At 41.4% G+C, this 19,533-nt stretch overlaps 1 protein-coding gene across 4 annotated transcripts in view; it reads right to left on the reverse strand.

Moving 5' to 3' along the window:
• Nucleotides 1-18,735, reverse strand: part of JAKMIP1 (janus kinase and microtubule interacting protein 1) — a 172,212-nt gene extending 153,477 nt beyond the window's left edge. Inside the window, exons 1-2 of one of the 4 annotated variants that reach the window (XM_069793887.1) lie at nt 18,536-18,725; nt 7,719-7,833 (exon numbers count right to left, since the gene is read on the reverse strand). The gene's annotated coding sequence lies outside the window, so the exon portion shown is untranslated. Of the gene's footprint in view, nt 1-7,718; nt 7,834-12,179; nt 12,203-18,535 lie in introns of those variants that run through there. The other 3 variants (XM_069793924.1, XM_069793907.1, XM_069793897.1) reach the window with 3 other exon arrangements.
• Nucleotides 18,736-19,533: the final 798 nt, after the last annotated feature.

The raw sequence follows: 19,533 nt of genomic DNA on the forward strand, positions 1-19,533 counted from the left end.
ATACTTTTAACACATGCTAGAACATACTGGATGCATTATCACATCTATTGCCTTGACAACAAAGCTAGAATTAATAGTACAGGGTAGTCCTTGTTCCAAAGGACTAAAATTCATGAGCAAGCAAGGGAAGTATTAGCTGTATTTTCAGATGTTATCTGAGAAGATGTTTTTCTGAGAAGCAAACAAGAAGCCCAGATTGTTTAAAATTTCCTAGTTAACTAGAAGGGTATGTAGTATTTCACAAGACCTTCCCAAATGCTGCTCTGTGCTTGGCAAATTAATTTAAAAACCGGAAAATTAAGAAAATCTCTTTTAAATAAAAAGTGTTTGTAAAAAAAGATTTAAATAAAAAAACCTTTCCATTTTTCAGGTTTCGTTTGCCTTACAGCTGGGGTTTGAAAAAAAAAGTTTAAAGTCAATGGAAATAGAATGTGTTGCAATAACCAAGTCTGTCCCCTACAAATTTTAAAAGAAATACTTCCTCCAGTTCTGATCTTGGATACTTTATTTAGGAAGGTTCTACTGAAAAGACCTTATATCAAGGTGCACTTGGTCTCAAGCACTAAATTTTCATTGTTATTTAGCAAAAAACCCGTATTTTCTTATTATTGTTGCAATGTATCTCAGCTTCCTTCCACCAGAAAAACCGTGAAGTACCCTGAAAACATTTATCAGTCAAAAATTTGTCCCACATAATGTGGGGAAGAGAGTGAAAAACGGCAACACTGACCAACTTACAAGCAATGTTTAAGCTAACAAGAAGCAGTCTTACTATTGGCTTTTAATTGCATTACTTACATTTTGGGAACTGAGCCCTTGCTTTTTTACATTTCTAATGCATGATGTCAGAACAACTTTATTTCTGTCTTTAGAATATTGTCATAAAAAACAGTGAGGTGTTTCTAATGGAAATAGTCCAGTGAGAATTGGGTTTGTTCTACATATACCAAACATCACTTCCACAGCTCCTAGTCTTTGAAATTAAGACTTAAGGTCAATAAACAATTTCCTTTTCATTAGTAAAGTGAAGAGTGTGAAATTATTTTAATGTCCTCACTAACTTGCTAATGTAAACCCGCTGCTTAGAATGCAAGAACATGTAAAAAACAGCCAATTTACTGCATGCAGTGAGTTAATAGAAGCACTGAGATTCCCAGCTACTGTCAGGGTCTTTTTTAAAAAAACAGGTTTACTACTATAACTTGAACTTATAACTGGACTGCACTTGGTGGCCATGGCATGACCTTATCAGACTTGTACAAGCTTATCTGAGAAAAAAAAAATTTAACAGGCATTATGAATTATGCTCTTTATGTCTTCAGCTAAGGCTCTCAGTCATGCCAAACCATGCTCATTTCTAGATGTGCATATGCACCTCCAGCAGACGTGGCACTGACTTCATACTTGGAACTGAACATAACATGGCCTCTGGCGTGTCCCCACATGTTCACAGATAAAAAGCAACGCTACACTAAGAAATGCAACTCATGGTATATCGGACAGAAGTTGAAGACTTCAGCACTGTCAAATGCGGTGCTGCTTACCCAACAGCTCATCGATACTGATGCCATCAGAATGAAACTCACAGTGCCAACACCAGGCTTTTTAAGACCAAAAAGTTAAATCAAGGCACTGGCAAGAATATTTTCAGTCTATCTGACTGCTGTGTATAACCAGTAATATATACAGGTCCATATAAACACACACACGCACAATTACGCATCCTGCCAACTCCATGAAAAATTATGTCATTTTTGACTGCAGGTCAAGGTGAGGCCCTACAGAGAAACTGATAAAGCTGTTTAAAACCTACCTGAACTCTCATGTTAGGAAAAGGGCATTTGTGGGTTTTGTTTGGGGGGGGGGGGGGGGTGGGTGTTCAACCTTTTGAATGGAAACCAGAAGCTGATGAATAATGTCCCTGGAAAATAGTGCTTATAAATAATGATACAAGTAGTTAAGTATTTATAGAGTAGTAATATAAAATAAAATAATATTCAACATCTTACTAAGGAACACTGCTTCTAGAAGTCCATGACTCAGTTTATAATTTTAATGGAAATTTAGCAGTTCTAAAAAAAAGGCCAAGGGAATCTATTAATTCCTTTATCTTGAATACTTTTACTTTACTCTCTTTGTGATCGTGATATATTGCAAAATCATATATTTTAATCAGTAGCTTTTTATAGCTAGCATTATCTGTACTTTTGCTGAAGCACCTTTCAACATTATAGCCTAAAACAGAAAAAGAAAGAAATTGTTTTTATAACTTGATTAAAGAAAAAATAGATTAATGAAAAGTATGCTGTATATATTTAAAGTTTATTCCAATCAGACTAGTTAATATTTTCATCCAACGCCCCCCCCTAAATAACAGCAATAAACTCACAGTGAATTCCATGAAAGATTCACCTGTGAATTTTATTTATGTTTTCATTGTTTTGCTTTTAAGCATAGCACTGAAAAGATGAACAAGTCAGACAACTATTGTCAGTCAATACAGGGTGACTTTATGGTAGCCACATATTAGATTAAACTACAGAACTATATTTAACCTGAGAAGATAGGGTCCTATTTATGTAATCCTGCTTTAGGAGCTTCTAATGAGTTACTGCAGCCTAACCCAGATATGCCTGCCAGCAAGTTCCCTGCTCTTTCACGTCAACACAATGATGAGAGTACAATTTCATTGTAAAAATTGCTGCACAGCACAAAGAACGCTCTTGTTAAACATGTTGATCTTCAATATAATCAGTAACCTAAAAATAAACTTCTGCCTAACTTGTATTTATAACACAGAAGCTTTATTTTTATTTGCATTATATTTGCTATATAGCTAGAGTCAGTGTTACTAAGAAGAGATTCCTGAAGCAGGTGAATAAGTAGTCAATGGAATTAGGTAAGTAAAGAAATTGGTAAGTTCTTCGACACCAGAGCATTCACAGAGAGAGCAGATGCCTACATTTACAAGTTGATGAACGCATGCGGAAATTACTGAAAGTTGCTTTATACGTTAAGCAAGTTGTTATCACCGTGGCCTCTTTTTGCTTTAAAATCTACCCACAGGAATGCTCATCCATCCTAGCAATGTCTTCATCGTTTAGAGAGCATCCACCGGGAGCCGGGCTTCCCCGCCGGAGAGCCCTGCCTTCGGCCACCTGTCTCGCAGACACATACGGCACTTGGGGATCAGCAGGGGCCAGGGTGAGCGTCGGTCACTCCCTAACATCTGCCAACTGATCAAAAGTGGCATTAATGAAATTCTAAAAGGAGTTTAGTTCACTCCTTCATGCTTAAAGAAAGCTATAGTGACAAAAGGTGTACATAAAAAGCAGAGCGTTGAGATTATAGATGGTAAAACAGAGCAGGGAAAAGGATGAAGCTTTTCAGAACTTGCTTTTTGACCCAACTCACCTACTGTAAACACCTTGTCAAATACAATCATGGTACTGTTTGAACTCAAGCACAGCATGAAATGTAAAACAGCGATGTAAGAAACAAGGACAGGAATAACAAAAGGCCCAACTGCAAACAGAAGGAAAAATTAAGAATTCATCATTATGATTCGTCATTGCATCACACACTTCAGTACCTGCTGTTTCTAGATTTGGCTATATTTAAAGATCATCTCAATAAATGATCATAATGCAAAAATTATATATGTATAAAAATAATTTGAATTTCAGTGTCACTAATTGCTTTCCTTACACTGTGTCTACTGATGCTGTATATACAGTAAAAGCACTAAAAATGCAGTTCGAAGATACGTAGTTTCAGATCATCACATTTTCTCTGGGGCACTGGGATGCCCTTCTCTGCATTCCAAAGCCAAACAAGGCCAACAGACCAAAACCATAGTATCTTGGCTTCAAATGCTAATTATTTCCCTGCAAAGCTAAGGATATATTCGAGTGGAAAGTTCTTCCACTAAGTTAGCTCTTCACAAAGGAAACAATGAGGTGCCTCAAAGAAAAACAGTTTACATTTCTTTTACTTAAATATTTTATCAAAAAAACACAATGACAGGAAAAAAACAAATAATGGCCTCTTTTTAACAAAAGAAGAAAAGAATTCAAAGCTTATGGGAAGAAGAGAACAGCAGACTTGAGGACTGGCAATCTGAACCCTTAGGTTGTTTAACTATTACGTACAAATAGATCAGAGATTTTATTCTGTGATGGGAATGAGACCGAATGTGAATGCCATTATCTCTTCCACCATGTGGTGCCCCTCTCAATTAAGGCACTGTTTCTGCACCATGAGAATGCAATGTAAACACTTCATGTAATGCAACCTGCCCAGCATCCAAGCTTTCTGTGAAGACTTTTGTTGCCAAGATTTTCTTGCCTTAAGCTACCATCTGAAACATGGAAAGCTGCCCTTTGCAAAACTCTAAAAGCAACATGAAAAGGAAGCAGAAGATAATTCTCTTCTGTTTCCCTCCCTATTCAGCAATTAACACATTACTTTCAATCCATCAGACTTAAACCAGAAAAATAGTAGTTAAATATGACAGCGTTTGAACGTATCTCAAAAGTTGCAATATTGTTCATTGTCTCCAATCCATCAGTAATTTCGGTATTGGCTTGGTTGTTCACAAGAAACACATTCATGTTAATGCAGCTCAGTCTGGGAGAGAGGGAGATATGGATCCTGTTCCATACGTGGTCATTGGGATGAATTGCACAAGGGCCAGATGCTGAACCATCTCACAAGCACCATTCACCTAGGCTTTCTGCATATCATATATTGCACAATGAGGTGAAAGATTGAGAAGGGAAGTCTGAAGATAATTTTTTGTAAATGTTGCTTTGATAAACTCAATGACTGATTTTTAGCATTCTTCCCAAGCTCAAAAAAGCTAATCTGTATGTCCAAGAAGCAAACAATACAATCAGTGGAAAACCTGGCATTAAACAATGACTCAGCATGTGGACTGAGCCTCAAACTCTGAATAAAAAATTTATAACATATTTAAAATTTAGAAGGGTGGTTACACCCACTCAGAAAAAAAAAAAAAAAAAGTAGTAAGTACATTGGTGGCAAGCTAACTAAAAGAAAAATCAGAAATTAGAAAATAAGTAGCTTGCTATTAATAAGAAAGAAAAAATGGTCACTTTTCTTAGTGTTAAGGTCAATTCAGAAAAATTGCATTAAACAAAAACACTGTAAATGCTCTGTAAATTTAAAGTCATCTAACACAACACAATCTTCAAGTAGAAAGCTGATGTTGAATTCAGAAAGATAAATCCCATGTTTAGCAGCAGTAAAATTTATTATAAAATGCATTTCTTTGGCATTATGCAGTTAGATTTGAATGTGATGTTAACATTTATGATTAACATTACATAATATGAAGACATATTATGAATATTAATAAAAGTGTTACACAAAGGCACATACAGATGATCTGTGCAGACTGAAATGTACATTCCATCCTACAGAGACAGATAATCTCAATGGAAGAAAAGATGCAATTATGTGAAAAGAAAATGTAGGATGAAACAGATATCAGAAAAAGCTGAAATTCAAGTTACACAGAAGGTTTAGGTGCTTTGTGAATAAAGAAGGAAGAAAACTTCAGTAACTGAGAAATCATGCTATGAAGGAAGAAGAGGAAGAGTATCAACTCAGTATGAAATAATATGCAGATTATTGTACAGAGCCACGAAACATCTGAATGTAAATTCTACTTATCAAAAACAGAATGAGTTTTAGCCACGTTAGAAAAAGCAAAGCTGGGCTCCAACTTACATACAGATCAACATTATGAATGTAGCATTTTCCTGCTGGCTCAGTATCTCACGTAGAAGGATGACAAGCGAATTTATTCCTTTCCTGCCATGTGGATAGGCAGAAGGTTAACTAAACAACAACCAGTTTTGAAAACTCTGCTTTCTGCACTATCAGGAATGGGATGATAGTTTTGTCTCCTTGACATACTTCCACAGCAAGCATTCCGAAGAAGAAGCAGCAGATCAAACTCCCCTGATATTAAAAGATGAAATAAATCTCTGTACAGAGACTATTATTCCCCACACATATACTCAGGAACGGAAGCAGAGTCAAATTGTGATCCAGCTTGCAGATTGTCTGTTAGTTGCAGTGATGCAGGCATCAATTCTGAAATGTATTGCACAGCTTCACTACAGGCATACCGTAGGCAAAATCATGCAAACATACAAGTCTGGCTACATCTTGCAGGTTAAGGCCCCCATGCAACCCAATGTTATTAGAAATGCTATCTTTTCTTTTTTCTTGCAATAAAAAAATTGTTTACATGTTTTTGAACACAAATGCCACAGCATGTGCCCATCTACTCCAACGTTACAAAACCAGAGAAAAAAGTGCAAAATTTAATTGAACTGCTTAAGTAATGAAGCTCTGATATTTAATTGATTTGCTTGAAACTGTAAATTGCTAAAAACAAAACATTATTTTAACCTGACAGTCCCATTGAGACCAATATTTCTCACTACACTGCAAGCTTATTCTAAGCTGTTTATTAGCACAAACACTACTAACAGCCTGCAGAAAAGAAATCTCAGATCTAGAGCTGGCTTTAAACCTCAGCTTGCAATGGTTATAGTTTAAAGCTTCATTTTCACATCTGCATAGGTACTACCCAATCCAGTTTGAAGCCCAGACAACAGAACCAAGGGCTGACAGTCTTCAGTGCCCTCCACAGCTCTGTAAGTCAGTATTTCCTGTAACTTGTTTCCCACTTTCCTCTTGGGCTCAGCTATTTATTAGTTTATGTAGATCTGAACAGCATTTAAGTCTTCAGCCACATGGTTTGCGCCGTTTCTCCAACATCCTGCTCATGTAAGTCAAACAACCCTAGATACTGCAATGCAGAATGATATTAGCTAAGCAGGGAATCACAGTATATATTGCTCCAGTGTGATCTACAAGCTCTGATACAGCACAAAGGATGATGCTGTGATATGCTTTATAAATCTCTGACGAGATAAAAACTCCATAATGGATGGGATGAAGTCTCTGTAAGGGGATGTGTGCTAGTTTTGGCTGAGATGGAGTTAACCTTCTTCATAGTAGGTAGCATGGAGCTATGTTTTGGATTTGTGCTGAAAACAGTGTTGATAATACAGTCTTCTTTGTTGCTGAGCAGTGCTTACACAGCATCAAGGCTGCCTCTCCTTCTCACACCTCCCCACTATGGAGCAGGCTGGGGGGCACAAGGAGCTGGGAGGGGACACAGCCGGACAGCTGACCCCCACTGACCACAGGGATATTCCAGACCATTGGACGTCATCCTCAGCAGATAAAAGTAGGGGAAGAAGAAGGAAGGGGGGGACATTCAGAGTGATGGCGTTTGTCTTCCCAAGTCACCGTTAGGCGTGATGGAGCCCTGCTTTCCTGGAGATGGCTGGACACCTGCCTGCCCATGGGAAGTGGGCAATGAATGCCTTGGTTTGCTTTGCTTGTGCACGTGGCTTTTGCTTTACCTATTAAACTGTCTTTATCTCAGCCCACGAGTTTTCTCACTTCCACCCTTCTGATTCTCTCCCCCATCCCACTGTAAGGAAGGTGAGCGAGCAGCTGCGTGGTCCTTAGCTGCCGGCTGGGGTTAAACCATGACAGGATGTCAAGCTAGAAAGCATTTGGTCTTGCACAACTGGCTCTAATTCAAAGGGGACAGAAGCGGCACTAGAAGGGACCTTGCTGGTAAGGGGAGAAGAAGAGCAGGAACAAACCAGGGGATCTGCAGTCAGAGAGTGTGAGTGGGTGTGCAGGACCATATTCCAAAGGGAACCAGTTTTGCTGTCAATGAGCCATAACATCTCAGCTGAGCATACTGAAAATATTTACCTGAAAAAAAAAGAGGAAAAAAATCAGCAACTACTTGACCGTGTTCCATAGAAAGGAAATTATTAATAGTCACTGAAGGCTTGTCCAGGAATTTCAACACATGAGTTACAAGCCACCTCTCTGCTCTTGACATTTTGTATAACCAGCCAGTAATACAATTTTGTGTGCTACCCCAGAAAAGTCACAAGACAGCCAACTCCAGTGTATTACAGGTGCCTAAGTTGATATCAGGTTAAAGCCCATATGGAGAAGAGGCCTGGAGTTTGTTTCAACAGATTCATAATACAATCAGGTAGACTCCCACCTCCCCAAAATTTATTTTAAGAGTAAATGTTTATCGTCAACAGTAGCTTGTATAAAGAAAAGAAGTGAGATTTTTTTTTTCCCTGGAGTGGCATATGTGCTATTTGCATAGCAAGTTACAGTGAGGGCAGCAATGGTCATGATCACGTACCAATGGTGTTTGTACGCAGCACCTTCAGCCAGCTAAAGGTGGCATGCAGCATTTCCACCAAACACCTTGGAGCCAAGCACAGTTTCACAAGCCACAGCGAAAATGAACAAGAAAGTTCTCAAAACAGGAAGAAAGACAATCTGATATCTTACTTGGAGAAAGTTAAATCCTATTTGTCAAAAACAGATAAGAAAGACCTCAGCACCCAACACACAACATCTGAAGATTTCCACGGATACTCTTAAAGAAGACTCTGTGGTCAGCTGAGACCTATAGAAATATCAGCATTATTCTTTCTTGCTTATATGCTCCATGCAACACAAAAGCTGTAGGCACACACGTTACTGACAGTCATTCAGAAAGACCAGTCTCAGAACCTGGTTTCTTTATTGGTACGGTAGCCAGGAGCACCACCTGTGCAACTGACTGCAGCCTTGCACCAGGCATGGGCTTCCCAATACCGAACTGGAAGCTCACAGACCTGTAGTGAACTGATAAACCAGCATTCACAGGAAAATAGTAACTGCCGCCTTTATTGCCTTAGCCATCTCAATGGCATATTCCAGCACTGCGAGAATGAGGGAAACTTTGCATGTATACGCTGTAAGAATTCCCCCGCTTCAACTGCGCAGCCATTTCTTGGCATCCAAAATCTACCAGGTACTGCGATGCAGTGAGCGTATGCTGCCTGTCCGGCACCCAAAGAGTCAGTCGAGCAAGAATCTATAGAAACTCTCAATACTGGAAAAATCACAGAGCCAGTAACTGTGTTCTGCCGGGTTAGTATACAGAAGTTCCCCCGTGACCTGTGAACACCTCCGAGGTTCAGAAACAACCACAGAATTGCTTGTGCATCTCCAGTGCCTTCTACACGTACAGTGCCCCTTCTGCAAAACTTCATCCAGGCCCGAGGTCTACCACCAAACAGAACAGACTCAAACAGAGAGCACATGCAGTTGGAAGTCAAACACATTCGTGGATTAAGAATACTGCTCCCCAGAAACACTGAAGCTTTCTGACGAAATGCTAAGAAGTAAGTTCTAGAGGAGTTCAAATGAGAAGGGCTTAGCTCTTGAACTCACCTTGAACTGATGACAAAACTAAGCACAACCAACAAAGTCCTACTGACGCAGGCATGGATCACACGAAGCTTTGCGACATGGATGTTCCCAGGCAGGTTTAATGAGTTTCAGAACTACCATACAACTTGATAGAATTTATTCACGTTCTGATTCACTCACATACTGGGTTAGTTTTATATCAGGAAGAAGGCCTGTGCACCTCTTCAGCTGCTGAAGTTTTGGACTGTGGCCCCAAGCTCACATTTCTCTATCAAAACACAGAAACACCCACTTACGGTCCCACTTTTCAGGGCAGGTTTCACCAGTCAGAAACAGTTGTGGCGTGAGCTATTGTAAAAGCTGAAAAAAATCTGATTTTTAAACTTTACTGCAGATTGAAGAAGGATATATATGTATGCAAACCCCCCAAAACTGTAGCAGCTCCTCCCATGCGCAGAGGTAACGCATGGTCACAGTCACAATGAGCGTAACTACTACAGTCAACCTCTCCGCCTAGACTAGTTGTTCTTTACATCCATTGTAAATCCAGAACACATGCAATAAAGTTGATGGATGTAGGGATGATGAATCCAAGTTATAGGGATGATGAATCCATGTTATGCAGACTGTAGCTGAGATCTGAATCAAACCAGTCAGTAGCAAGACAGTTCTTATTTTTCTATTTTCAAAGCCACAACTGTTGCAGGAGAGAACCCACCGCAACATTTTTTATCACCTGTGGGGTGTATCTCAGGCAATATAAAACAGGAAAAATAAAAAACGATCTGTGTAATTCAAGAACTCTCAAAAATATGACTTTCCCCTCGTACAGTTCCATTACTAAAGAAGAGATCTAAGCCTTATATTAATGATTCTTTCCCCATATGAAAAAAAATGTTACAGCCGAAAAAAGAATGACATGGCTTAAGCTGTGCAGAACATCCATTCCTCCATCACGAAAAAGCACACAGCAAAATAAGAACATGTAGCATTTTGCCATCAACAAAGCTGCCTACACAGACGCCCACTTTTTCCTATTTTCTCTGTAGCATACTCTTAACTCACTCATCTCCTTCTGCATCTTTCTCACACTCATTGACTTACCTACGTTCCACACAGCTTCTTCAGACTTGTTTGCACGAGAAAACTGACCATGGAAATAGTTATTCTCTTACAGTCAGTTCAGAATATACCATCCATTTTATTTTCTCCCCTCTCCCAATATATTTATATACCAATAAAAATAATTTACTTGAGAAACAGAGAGGTTACTCCAGGGTGTCTCAAATCTGAAATAATGAGAGCAGGATAATTATGCCACAGATCTAAGCTTCACACTGTGATAGATTCATGCATTTGGTCCCACCTCCCAGGAAGGAGCTGGCAATTACTGCATTCCAGTGCAGGACCATGGATTTTTGACAGCTCCCTTACTCTACGTGCCAGTTACAGCTGATTGTGGCAGCTGAACCACTAATGCATTTTTGCATCAGATGCAAAAGCCCTAGATATACTAGATATGCAAGAGCAAACCTGCAGTATATTTTGCTTTTTCTCCAGATGAGAATTATCATTCTTTGCAATCATGATATTTAAAGCTCTGCTTTACTGACATCCAACAGGATTTTAGATTTTAAAATCTCAATCTGTAAGAAATGCACACTATTTATTACCTACAGTAATACGGGGGCTTTAGATACTCCTCATTTTCTAAGTTAGAAAGAGCAAATAATTAGAACCCTAAGTTGCTTTTGTGCTCTTTTAAGGATTAGCCTTACTCAGTTCCGGGACAATATATACATCAAGTACACTACATACTCTGACAGAGCTTTAAATCAGACTAGAGCTGTTTAAATCAGACACATCTCCAATACATCCCTTCTTAAAGCATAATCTGGTATTATTGTGAAATTATTTTATAGTGCTAGTATGCAGGAATCTTCTGTTTCATCCAGTTCATCAGATATACTGTCTCCACAAAAACATATCTATTTATCTGTATGTTAATCTTTGAAGTATTTTCTGTGTGCACATTTGCAAACACACACAAAAGTTCTCTGCATTTACAGTTTTTACTCTTAGAAACCACTGTTTTGTTACCCAATAGCTAGATTCCTAATAGCTGGCTAAAAAGATAAACTAAATCTAGCTCAGATATATCTAACCATGGCTGTGGTCATGGTTCCCCACTGTCATACAGAAATAGCCATCTATCTTCTAGACTAGAAGCCATCTAGGAGAGGCTAAGGTAAAAAGATGGGGAAAAGAAAAAGAAGGAAAAAAAAATATTTCAGGCTTTCTTACGCAGTGGACAATAGAAAAAAAAAATCTGCAAAAAACAATACATACACAGAATATTTGTTATTAACATAAAGGCAAGGTTGGTAAAATTAAGAAATAGCTGACTGCAAGAAAGCTTTATTTTTTACTACAAGAGGTAGTAATAGCCCTGACTTCCTGGCTGGTAGAATGTAGAATCTAAAAATTCCTGAGAAATGGCAACATATGATGGCAATCCATTAAAAAACAAAACAAAACAAAACAAAACAAAAACCAGAAAACATTAATGATGGGATAAAATGAGATGTCAGGGAAAAAAGAAATAGCTCAAAAATATTCACTTTTCAAGGTAATTCATTGCAGAAAATAAAAGTTAATGCTATTCAACAGTGAAACTGGTTTAAAAATTAAAAAAGGCTCATCTAACCTTCCCAGTCATGCATATACATCTTGAGTTCTGGAGCAGGAGCATTATCTTTGATACTTCAACCTTACAAATACTTACAAATGCACAAATACTTACAAACACAGTTACAAATACAAATACTTACAAATGCAGTTTGAAATTGATCAACAAATACAAAAATTAGTCGTAGGGCACTCAGAGACAGCAGAAGCATTTAAGCCTCATTTCCGTAGGAAGCCAGGCTACAGCAAATGTAATTAAAGTTCTTAGTAAGAATGTGCTATTTTACCAAAAGACTCAGAATTACCAGAACAGACACTAAGTCTTGGGGCACAGCATCCCATCCTCCGTCCCCATCCTATGTGGTAGTGGCCAAAGCCTCACGCAAAAGCTAATAGGATGATTATCTTCTACAAGGATTATGCTGCACAGAGAAGCTGAAGTCTGCCTTTGTGAGAATTAAGTCCATCAGCCTTATTGGTCTGCTGATTTTTTTTCTTTTGCCATTGTGAAGATAGGTTTTCATTCTGATCTTTCTTGAAATGAGTAAGTCTCATTGATATAAGAAGCTGGGATAAAAGGCACTTGCAGAACATTCTTTTTTGTTTAAGAAATAAGGAGTCCAGAAAAGGATATGAGAGGGAAAATGACTGATTTCTTCTTTAAGAAAGAAAGGTCTGCTACACTAAATTAGCAAGAGTATAATTATAATATAGTCTATACCTAACAAGTTTAGCAATGAATGATTAAGACACGATCTGTTCTACAGAAAATGCCAAAACGTGACTCAAAGGAGATCAACATAAGGTAAAAACATTGTGAAAGCGGTGCTTTACACCTTGATAGGGGAAAAGCTGTGTTCTTGGGGTTTCAGCTCTCATTTCCAAGCAATTTAGAGAAGCAACACATCACAACACGCACTCTCCACCCTGATAGGGATCACAGAGTGTTTACCTCCCGATAGTGCAGAAAGAACTACATGAAGGAGTTACTCCAAAATCATGGAAGTACTTGCAGCTTAGAGACTCAAACAGAAAGGGAATCACTGCCTCACAAAGTAAACCCTCCACCCCAGAAACGTGTCCTGATTAGACTCAGGATACAAGTGCATCACATTGCCACAAATATTTATAAATGTGGAGAACAAGCTTGTTCGGAGAATTAGTAGTTCACAAGAAAACAAGGCTTGTACCTTTGGACAGCAGTTCAAATGCAAGCTGGTGAGAAGAAATGCAAAATGTTTGACACTTTCTTATCATAAACAGTAGCATTACTGTGCAGTAAATAAACAGTTAGCAGATGCTGGATACTGATCTAGATAAAAAACAGAAAAAGAAGATGAAATCTCAGCCTCAATCACTGACATTTTGGAAAGTCTTATGAAAATGGGTCTACTTTAGATAGATAAGATGTTCCTCGTTCTGATCATTAAAGAAGAGAAATAAGGTAATTTTGGAAGAGCCCAAGGAAGATTGCTCTCCAGTGGCTTACTCTTAGTCTCACCATACAAATAATAATAATACTTCAGTTTCAATTACACCAACATGCCACTTGGCTCACTTCATCTTAAAACAAATAGATAATGTTAGGATTAAACTTGAGTGCATTATACTCACGGGGGGGGAAAATATCACCTCCTCACCTGCACAGCGAAGTCAAAGCAACCAGATAAGCAGACAGTGCCCATAATGAAGGCTGACAACCATGTTTTCCTTGGCTAAAGGGACACCATTTATTGAGGTTACACCCAGGAAGCCATGCATTTCATCTGCAGCACATGTTAACAGCAGCGCTAAATCAAAAGTGAAACTGCAAAATACAGCCGGGTGACACTAATAACACTTCCGTACTGAATGGAAAGCTAATCATAATCATAAAGGCAACTAAAAATATTCAATGCTAATGTCTTGTCAAAGACAACTGAAATGGAGGACAACTGTCAGTTATCCAAGAGGATGAAAGTTAAGTCAAAATGGCACTGAGAAATATGAAAAATATGCTTTCTGAAACAGCTCCCATTTTTCTTACTTTCAAGGTAGGGTGCTAGAGAACTGGCAAAATACTGCTAAGGTGGACTGTAAACAAGAAAACAGAGCAGAAAACCTCAAAGAGGTGTGAGAGACATCTTGATCCTCCTATGGTTTTGGCTACGTCCAGCATTTAGTAGGGAACAAGTAAGCAACACATAAACAAATACACAAACAAAGCAAAACCAAAGCAAAGCAAACCTATGTGGACTGTGCCTTTAGAGGAGGAAATAACCAATATAAAAAAGTCTGTTCACTATTTCTAAACATCTCACCATTTAAGTGATGTTTGCTCACCTTTCAGACTTTCACCTCTAGAAAGTGGTTTCAGTTAATCAGGTTATTCATCATGTTACTAGGACAGCACTAAAACAACTACATGTGTGTGTATGCTTATAAATTTTTTATAATGTGTATTAGGCACACCTCTCTTAAAATCAGAGGGTAGAAAGATAAATGAGAAATTGCCACTGTACATCTTTCTCTTTATTGACATAATTTCCCAATGTGAACTGTTAACAAGATACATAGTGACTACAAGTTTTTGTGCCTAAAGAAACAACAAAAATAAAGAGGAAAAACAACCTTTCTTCACACTGTATTCCTCATTATATCAAGCACCTTAACCACTCCTGTCTAACTTAAAATAACAGCTGCAGGTGGGAGCTTCCCAAATACATTTGGCTCTTTATTTGCATTTACGCATGTGTTTGAGAGCCTGTATGTTAAAGAAAGAATGTGTCAAATTCAAAGGTGGCTGTGGAAGGAAATGCCAGATCTATGAGTCTGGCGATGTGCTGAGAGGAAATGGGGAAGACCTCACCTATCATAGCACATAGCAGTTTCTTTTAAGCTGCCATTCTTATTAGACAAATGGAGAGATGGAATATTGCAAGTAAGGAAGTAACCAACTTAAAGTTTTAGTGATCTCAAAGAAATGCCTACAAAAGCATTGCATATGCTAAAAAAAGTTCTATGATTTATAATGGGCAAAGGATGGAAGTATCACTGAAAAAGAGTGAGTTAAAAATGAGTTTAAACTACTACTACTACAGTTCCATTTTGCCCCTTTGAGAATGAATCTATACCATTTTTATTGAACTACTATAGATATTTTCCCTATTACTGAAGTTAGGGCCAATAAAGTTTTATATTTTAAAAAAAATCTTAGCAAAAGTTCAACAGAAGTAAGTTACAAAATTTGCATATGGGGGAAGCATTCCCAAGATGGAAAAAAGCACTTTTTTAGATCATGAACTCAGGTTGGTTTACTATAACGTGAATAAACTATGAAACAATGACTACGAAACTGATTTTCCTGAATACTGCAGAGTAGCATTGGAATGAGTACCATAAATCAGCAACTGTTCTAAATATGGAACTTTTTTTTAATGAAAAACAAAAGAGATGGAATGTGTTTGTGCATATCAGTACACAAAGCTGCAATTAAGGCTGCATATTGTCCCTTCAAAATGAAGTAGAATAGAGTTAATGAAAGTTGAAAGGAAAAAAAAAGTCAGGATTACAGACAAGAACATGAGTAAGGATTTAATGGTTTGTTTCATTGATGGCAGAGCAACCTTAGTTCAAAATTAATAAATGAATTGATAAACTGAGACACAGTGATCAGTGGTACGTGTCCATACATCCTCTTAGAGGGAGGCAGCATGCAACCAACCTTGCTTTTATACAGAGGCAATCCAACCTCACATTCTTCATTATTTTCTGCTCCCTGACATGTATTTATGCCAGCTCCAGCTGGCCTTACACTGTCCAGAAATATGGCCCAGGCCCATTTATTTCCTCAATATACTTGTTACTCCTACATCTCCTATTTTCTATCATAATCTAATCAAAATGTTCAACAGAAAAAAAAAATCTATACATGAAAATTAACTATAAACATCTAAATGCTGACAAATACTATTTAAAAGCAGCAACTGACAGCAGAGCTGGGATAAACTGTAAATAGATGGTGCTGGGGACACAAATATACTAACTATGGAGAACAAAAAGAGGGTTTGAAGAAGATGGACCTCTAAGAGGAAAATCATGATGAGAAACCCCTCTTCTACCACTGTGTACTGAGATTAATATTTTAACAGAGCACATCTCTTCCAGTTCAAGCCTCATTTTTACCTCAGGTTCAACCCATGGCCTCTTTTGAGGATATTTCCAACTCTTGTGCTCCCATAACAACAGTCTAAGACACTAAGGGACATACATTTAAGTGGAGAGTGAGCATTGCTCAGAACATTTCAAAAAAAGAAAAAAAAGCCTTTATCTGCATGCAGGAGAACTTAAGCAGGTTGGGCAAATCTCTGTACCAATGGCCTCTTACAGTACTAGTATCTCAGCCCATAGCAGACTGTCGCCCCAGTGCGTCAGTGAAGGAGTCCTACGGGGTGGCCTCCTTAAACTTCTAGAGCCACTCTCCAAACAGTGGTGTCTCCACCCATGAGGAGAATCACGTCTTCTAGAAGATCCAAGATTCTTGGCCCTTCTGTTCATAACTCCAATGTATCTATTCATTTCACATTAACATCCTCACTACCTGCACCCATCCAAAACCAAAAACCCCAAGCCCAAAAAGACTCCACACTACCTCAGGCGCAAGAAACAAAGTCATCCCGATGGACCAAGAAATATAAACAGAGCAGAGACTGAAAACCAATGTTCTGAGCCCTACAGAACATCACAGCTCCTGTATTACAATAACTAATTTTAGCATTATTAATAGTAAGGCATGCATATTTTCAATACAGAACAAAAGCACCATCTCAAAAGATAATTAAGCAGAATTTAAAAGTCTCATAAAAACCTTCTTGCCTATATGCACCATGAATTAGCGTGTCTTAGAATCGGAAAACATTTATTTTCAGCAAGCTTTGGAAAGCCAACACAAAGCATATTCACCCCTAGCCATATAAAACCTGAAAGAGAAATTGGCATCTCATGGAGATGGAACGCAGCAGACCCTGATAAGCATTACAGAACCCCATTCCTGCATAAATACATATGCACATCATGCTTACTGTCGGTGAGACCAATCATGTAAGAAAAGACATTACTGGGTGTACATGGTGGGTGCTAAGCATAGGGCAGGGATCTCAGGGAGCAAAAGGAATCTTGAAACGAAGTGGGACTCATTTTCTTCCCCCTGACAAAATTTGCTGGGATTTCCTTTTAATAATCCTATGAAATTTTTAAATAAATAATAAAAGTAAATACCATCTGTTTAAATTAACATCATTTCTCAGGATTGTTTGACTAGACGGTGTGGTACATGGAAGTCATCAGTCAGGCCAGTAATACACGACTGATATTCTGTAAATACCTAACAAAAATAACTCTTGCTTGTTTGTTCAACCTGCGTCCAGTCCATCCTCTCTCCAAACGGAGATCCCGCAAATCCGCGGCGACTCGCAGGCCTAACAGCTGCCTTAGGGGCTGAGGTAAAGAACTTTTCTCCAAATCTCTCCCATTCACTAGGACAAACCGGTCTTAATGGGCAAGTAATAAACAAAAATTACGCTGTGCGCAGATACTCCTCTCATCCAACCCCTCGGATACCCTGACACTCCTCTCATCCAACCCCCCGGAGCGATCTCTTCTACGGTGTTGCCATAGAAAACGGAAAGGAAGCCTCCAATTAGGGAAGAGGTCACTCTTAAGCAGAGGTATTATGTAAATACCGGCCAGGCAGCCCCCCGCAAACAAAAAAAATAAAAAATAAGGGCCTCATCCCGCAAGCCCTCCAAGGGCAGGCCTCAGGTTCGCCCTCCGCCAACCCACGCCGGCAGGGCTCGGCTTGCGAGCGCGGGTGCGGAGCCCCTCAGCCCGCCCCGCCGACGCCCAGGGACGCCCGCCCGGACCCCGGGGAGCGCCCGGGAGGAAGAGCGGGCGGCGGGGCCCCGGCCGGCCGGTCCGCGGGGCGCCGCGCCGGTATCCCACCCGCCGGCGGAGGACCGGCGGCCGCGGGGAAGGCGGCAGGGACGGCTGAGCACGGCCGGGGGGGTCGGAGGGCTCGCAGCCGCGGGGTCCGGGGCTCTCCCCCTGCCCGCCGCGGCCGCGCCCCGGCTCGCCGATGGCTGCGGGGGAGTTGCGGGAGGGCCGGGGCGGGCGGCGAGCCCGGCCGGGCTGGCCCCCTCGGCGGGCGGCAGCCGCCTCTCGCCCGCCCGCCCCGGGGACAGGCGGCGCCCAGCCCCGCCAAGGACCGGCCGCCCTTCCCGGGGCTTCCTCGGCCGCCCTTCCCGGGGCTTCCTCGCCCGTCGGGTCACCGGCACGGCGGGGCGAGCGGAGCCGGGCACGGCCTCGCCACGCCCCGGGCTGCACTTTTTTCCTTCCCCTCGGGCACCCCGCACGGTCAGAGTCCCCGAGCGCGGCAGCATCCCTCCCTCCATCCCTCCGTCCCTCTCTCCCCCACCCCCTCCTCCGCATCCCCCACTCGTGCCTCCCCGCCGCCCCTACTCACCCACGCCGCGGCCGGCACCGGCGGCAGGCCCTCCCCGCCCCGCCAAGCTCCTCGCCCCGCTTCTTCCCCGGAGGGACCCGCTAGGCGCTCCGCGGCCGGAGCGCCGAAGCTAAGCGGCGACGCTCTCCGCCCGGGCAGCCGCACCTCGCTGCCGGCGCCGGGCTCCCTCCCCAGCTGTCACCGGCGGCCCGCCCTCGGGAGGCGGCGGCGGCCCCGAGCCGCTCCCCGCAGCCCCGCCTCCCGCGGGCGGGGGGGCCGCTGCCGCGGCCGCGGACGGGGCCCGGGGTCGGTCGGGGGCTCGGGGGTGCCGCCGCGGGTCGCGGAGCTCTCGGCCTCGGCGGGGCTGCCCGGCGCCCCGCTCCCGCCCCGGGAAACTTCGCCGGGAAACTGGGGTCCCTCCGGGCGGAGCGGGGTGCGGGCGATGTCCCCCCCGTTCCTGGGCCGGCCGCCTCGGGAGGTGCGGAGCCCTGCACCTCGAGAAGAGAGCGCCGAGAAGAAGGGTTTATCCTTCTGATTTTTTGTGTGTCACACCCTACCGTAGCGCGCAAGAATTAGAGTTGTCGGATTAACTCATCTGCTGGCGCTCGCTCTCCGTGCCAGATGGCTGTAAACCCTAATACCATTTAAAACCTCATTATTTTGTTAGAATGGAACAGAATAGCTGCTTGAGGCTCCCGGGCCCAGGCTCTGCTTGCGGGTTTCTAACCAGACTGCCTCTTCTGCGCTGCCCAACGCTGGCTTTGAACGCGCCTTTACTAAAATGCTGCTTGCGAGTATGTTTCCGTCGATCCGGATTCAGCGATTGACCCGGTAAACGCAGCAGAAATGTGTTTCTGTTGGCTAAATACTAAGGCCTCAGGGAGTGGGAACGGTCACGATAATTAGCTCGATGTTATGTTGGTGGCTAACGCCGTATTTCTGTAAGCAGGCCCAGTATCGAGGAGAAAATAAGCAGTTTTACCATTCTATTTGGGGGGGTTGTGTTGTTGCTGCTGGGG

Source organism: Haliaeetus albicilla, chromosome 1 (genome assembly GCF_947461875.1).
Source record: "Haliaeetus albicilla chromosome 1, bHalAlb1.1, whole genome shotgun sequence".
Taxonomy (NCBI): domain Eukaryota; kingdom Metazoa; phylum Chordata; class Aves; order Accipitriformes; family Accipitridae; genus Haliaeetus; species Haliaeetus albicilla.